We start from the raw sequence: 5,862 nt of genomic DNA, 5'->3' as shown, positions 1-5,862 counted from the left end.
CAAGCGTTTGTGGACGAGGAGAGCACCAACCTCGCCACAAGGTTCTTTTCTATGCCTTCCGAGAAAGGACTTCTTGCCTTACAGATAAGGACTTTGGGTGTGATCTCTTCGCGTCACCGAATCGATACTTAGTATTGCAGACGAAGCAGAGCAATCACTGGGAAGTTTGGAGAAAGCACGGGTTGCGCTAAAGCGTGACTTTAGCTTCGCTGGGTTGCGAGGGCGTTACCCTTGCTTCGTTGGCAGTAACGATGGCGGTTGCGCTCGCAGTCGGCTCCTGGGGAGACTGGGACTGGAAGTACGGTCGCCGGGTTGATCTGGTGATGCTGACAGTCGGCTCTTGGAGAGACTAGGACTGGCGGGCGGTCACCGGGTTTCAACAAGGTTGAAGGTTTGCTCCGGAGAGGCTTTGTAATCGCTAGGATTGATTGATATGAGAGAGGTCCTCTTTTCGTCCTTGAAATCTGGTATATATACCTAGGGTTTCGACTGTTCCTTGTCATAGAAGGGATATTGATTGAAGTTTCCTATTGAATCCTCGCTACCCGACTCCAATAAGGTTTCGTTTTCCTCATGGATCACGGAATGGGTGAAGCTGAAACCCAAACCAGAGTAGGCTTATTTTTGGGCCGCAGGTATCGCCCCGTTATGCTAAATCCACTAAAGGATCTTGCCAAAATTACTTTTGGGCTCAAACACATGTAACCTGGATATGTAGATAATTAACCTAGATGAATGATGAATGATGAATGATCGATTGACGATCTTTAATTTGGTTGAAATAGCATGAAGGACATTCTCTTGGGATTCATTAATTGATGAAACCAAAAATTAAGAAAGCTGCTTCTTTATAGCATGAAGTATGGGATCCATTGAGGTCTTTAAATTTGTCTATACATATTTACTGGCTCTTGTTTCTGTAAGTGGCCAATTAACAAACTTCAAAAATTACTTTCAATATTCTTTAATTCTATTGAAGAAACCCAATCAGCTCCTTGAAAAAAAAAAAAGAAAAAAAAAGAAAAAAAAGAATAGTTGGAATTTTTCCATCTAAAGCAGGAGATCTTAATTCTCTTCATACAGAGAGCTTAATTTCTTATTCCATAGATATACTAGCTAGACAAAGAGTGCATCTCCACGAGAAGCTTATTGACTTAAAGATAAAAAAGTACGTCTCAACATTTTAAATGAAACTATTTTTTCACCATTGTTATTGTTTACGATCTCTTTCATATATATATATATATATATATATATATGAAAGATGAAATTTATTTCAGATCCTTGTGTACAGATCGATGCACCTTACATATGTCTCTGATCAATTACTAAAGGTGGTTCCTCGGTGTACGACAATCATTGTGACACCTACTACCCCCGACAGGCGAGCTCCCCCCTACACCAATCTTCATATGCAGATGCAGCCTACTGATCTTGTCTTCTACACTTGCATTGTGAAAGTTGATTTATTATTGTTAACAAAAGCATTAATCCATGCTAAACATGCATATAAAGAATAGAATACAGACGCTTTTTCTACTAATTAATGTTATCTGCAAAAGAAAATAAAAGAGAAGAAAAAATATGCACTCATTCTCACTGGGGAATTGAAACCACACAATACTTTTCTATATCCACAACAGTTAATCCAAATCTATTCAAGGATTACTTCTGCAAACAAGAAATAATATGGATGGAAACTGAACTCATGTACGTTAAAAGTACTCAAAGTGATGTACTAAAAGACATTCTGATTTGATTAATCTTTTTTTACAGAGATAACAATCAAAGATCCTAATTAGCTAGGTTGGACTCTGCATATCTCCAGCTAACGAGAGAACTTGCAGTTTTCTCATTTGGGATAAACCTTATACAGAAGGAATATTAATATGGGAAAGAAACTTAACTGATTATCGGTACTTTGGAAACTCTGGCAAACGCTATTTCTGATGAGAACAACAATAGCATTAGCAATATTGATGGAATCAAGTAAATAGAGCAGTCCTTCTTCAGAACCATGTTGTCAGACGAGCCAATCAATTATATTCAGTTATACTTTTAAGCTAGGCTAGGCCATGCATAGCTACTTTACTTGCTTATATAGATCTACTGATGCCAATAAAACACAGCACAGATCGAATTACCATTGACCAATTAATATAATGAAGTCAAGGTCTTGCAAAATTAACGCATATTTAATACAAACGAAATTTCTTGTGAGGTCTCCCATCTCAAATATCGAAGACATTTGGTCAGTAACTGAAATATCACGTAATTCATTTTCATGTTTTGTTAAGGAATACACGTAATTCATTTGCTTATATAGGTAATGCATGTCCATATATCTCATACTAGCATTTCTCCACACATGCACTGCATGTGCAAGTTATTATTATTATTATTTTTTTCAGAAATAAAAAAGAAAAGAGTTGGTTATTGGAGAGAAAAGAAAATGGGAGAGAGAAAAGTGGGTTGTGGGTATTTTGAATTTTTTTTAAAAAATAAAAATACATTTTGTAAATGTCTTAATTATCCTTGTGATTTAATTAATTCCTAAAGTTTATTAATCTTCTAGGGTCAATTATGTGAAAATTTTAGATTTTGGCTAACAAAGTCTCTTCTCTTAATAATAGTATGGGTGGTTCTAGTTAGAACTCTAAATTTGCTATTTGGACCTCCCATACTTAGTATATCTAGCCTCTAATTTACTTTTTAGAATACTTGAAAAGCTAAGTAGATCTCCTTACTTTTACTAAAACACCCTTGAACATGAGATACAACAATTTGTTACTCTACTTTTTATCTCTATTTTCAACCACGAGAAGAAGAATGAATCAAAATCACATGATATTCCTCTTTTATGAGTAGGTCTCTCCTCCACCAAAATTAACCAGAGGTTCTCGATCTTGACATGTTGCTGGAATCGTTTTGAATTTGCTAAAAGAAGGATTTCAAGGATTTTGGGTTGGAATATCAAGACAACAATCTGTTACTCTACTTTTTATCTCTATCTTCAACCACGAGAAGAAGAATGAATCAAAATCACATGATATTGCTCTCTTATGAGTAGGTCTCTCCTCCACCAAAATTAATCAGAGGTTCTCGATCTTGATATGTTGCTGGAATCGTTTTTGAATTTGCTAAAAGAATGATTTCAAGGATTTTGGGTTGGAAGATCAAGTAATAATTATATCATAATATTCAATGAATTTAGTTTAAGGAAATTCCAAATTAGATTGTTTTGAATTTATTTTTGTATTAAATGATGGGCCATGTATAGAAATTATTATTTTAGGTAGATTATAAAACTATATGGTAATATAAGGAAATTCCGGAAGAAATAAAAAAATAATCTAATTGAATGTTATATTTAGGGAGGTAAGAAGAGTTTTTTTTTTCTTCTTCTCTCTTAGTCCTTGTTTGTCTTTTCATATGACTTGACAAAATCTATTAATAAATGAAAAATGATGGAGGTCTAAATATCAAATTTGGAGGTCCAACTGGAACTACCCTAATAGTATAGATTTCTAGTGAAAGAAATGTGGTAGCGTATAAGCTAGCAAACCATGGATCTTAATGATGGTTATTTTTGGTGGAGTCACCTCCCGCAGTTGCTGTTTGCATTTTTTGGACATGACTTGTCTGCAAGGCCTGCTTATAGGTTTACCTAATTTTCGGGCTCCCACTTTGGAGTTCCAATATGTATGTCTTCTAGTCGGTAGTCAATTTCTATACAAGTGTCTTGACTTTGTTTGCCAACACTCTAAAAGTTGTATTTGTTTAAGGAAAACTAAAATAAGGAGAGAATTGTGTCGTGCTTTTATTGATAATAGGGGACTCTTTATATAGAGGATTACAAGCATAGAGGTAGAGTTGTACATGGAAACATAATCGAACAATGATTGGATATTTACGAATATCTCCGAGAATATCTCTAATACAAACACTATTACAATTTGCACAAGTAACCTAGAGTTTGGGCCAGACACATATTCTGGATATACTTGAACACTCCCTCTTGTGTAGCCCAAACGTGGTGCTCTTCTTGTTGCCTTGTCAAAAACCTTGCCAAGTAACAAAAACCCAGTGGGACAAAAATAACCTCGGTCGAAGGAGAAAATGAGTACAACACAGCCTTCATGTTTCGAGACCATACATGTAAACATCTCCCCTGATGTCTGCATCTCCCCCTGATGACTACAGTCATGGGAGTTCGGATAACTTCTACAAACAATGCTACCAACATGTTTCTCGAAAGTGGAATTGGGCAATGACTTAGTGAACAAGTCTGCCACATTATCCTCAGATCGAACCTAGTTCACTTTGATCTTGAGGAGAGTCTGTTGTTACTGATTATGCTTGGTGTTATCGCTTTTGATGTAGCCTTGCTTCATTCGTTCAATATAAGCAGCATTCTCCTCATAAATGCTCGTAGGCTCATCTGTGGTAGACTTCAAACCACAATTGTTTCGAACATGCGTAATTATGGATCTAATCTACATACATTCATGAACCGCTTCGTGAAGAGTAATAATTTATACATGGTTCGAAGATATAGTGACAAGGGTTTGTTATGTAGACCTCCAAGATATCATGGCCTTACCCATGGTGAACACATAACCAGTTTGAGAATGACCTTTGTGTGGGTCAGAGAGGAACCCAGCATCAGCAAAACCTTCCAAAACACTAATGTCATTTTGAGATGGGACGCAGGCTAGTGTTGAAGGCGTTCCGAGTTTGTGATGGGTCCGAATCCATCATCTCTCTGTAGGGATAGAACAAGCCCATATCACTAGTCCAATGGCGTCGCGTTGGCGCAGAGCTATATCTAGCTAACAAGTTCACTCCAATGAGCTGTCCGGTCTTGTGCATTGAGCTAAGTACAATAATGCGCCTATTGTACTCAAGTGGGGCACTTCTGTCTCTAGCACATTTTCGTCATTATCCTTCGGACAAAGAGGATCCTTTTTAGGATAAAGACTACAGATGATCATGAGCGTGCTTGAAGGTTTTGACCTTGTCAAAATGCCTACGCATCCATCAACACAATGCTCAAGTTCCAAACCGAGACATAATCGTGCTCTCCCAAGATCCTTTATCTCAAACTTGGATTTCAAGTGTTCAGCGGTTTCCCTTAACCTTTTAAGGGCTTCCAATGAAGATCATGTCCAATATGAACCGCGATAGAATCCAGAACTTGTCTTAGAGACGTGAGGGCATTCACATATCCCTTCCCAATCAAGTAGTCACTTTAGTGAGCATTTCAACCTCATTGCAAACGCGCTCCGTGGTCTAGAGCCACTTGACTTGGGTGAATGAAGTTCACCATGAACTTTCATGTATATTCTATATCTATATCCCCATAGAGATACATAGTGACCACATTCCTACGCTGCATGTTCAGTTATTCGGAAACTATCAAACTGACAGGGTAGTGGAGCGCAATGACATCCATTACAAGAGAATATGTCTCATCGTAGTCGATTCCAAGGCGTTTTGTGAGAAGCCTTGCGTCATAAGGAGAGATAACCATCTCTTTTTCTCATTACGCTTTCTAACTAAGACCTATTAATCAATAGGTTTTATGTTAGGAGGTGTTGGCATCATTAGCTCAAAAAACCTTCCTCTTCGTTAGAGAATCCAATTTAACCTGGATCGCATCTTTCCATGTAGGCCAAATCTCTCTACGTTGGCATTCATTCATCAATGGAGCATGGTTCGATATCATCGGACTCAACAAACTCATGCACGATGAAATGCGCGAATACATCATCAATCATGATGGAGTTTCTATCCCACGTCTCACGTACACTAGTGTAATTTTCAAAGCGCTCTATATTCTCGAGATAGGTTCTGACGTTG

General features: G+C 37.4%; 1 long non-coding RNA gene across 1 annotated transcript; it reads right to left on the bottom strand.

The window, feature by feature from the left end:
• Window positions 1-1,041: 1,041 nt before the first annotated feature.
• Window positions 1,042-2,057, bottom strand: LOC133742543 (uncharacterized). Its single transcript, XR_009862614.1, has 2 exons — window positions 1,908-2,057; window positions 1,042-1,441 (listed from the first exon to the last, which is right to left on the bottom strand). It is a non-coding gene; the product is annotated as an uncharacterized LOC133742543 (long non-coding RNA).
• Between the last annotated feature and the right edge of the window lie 3,805 nt (window positions 2,058-5,862).

The sequence above is a fragment of the Rosa rugosa genome, chromosome 4 (genome assembly GCF_958449725.1).
Source record: "Rosa rugosa chromosome 4, drRosRugo1.1, whole genome shotgun sequence".
NCBI lineage: Eukaryota > Viridiplantae > Streptophyta > Magnoliopsida > Rosales > Rosaceae > Rosa > Rosa rugosa.
The sequence above is the reverse complement of the archived record's forward strand: the minus strand, read 5'-3'. Positions and strand labels throughout refer to the sequence as shown.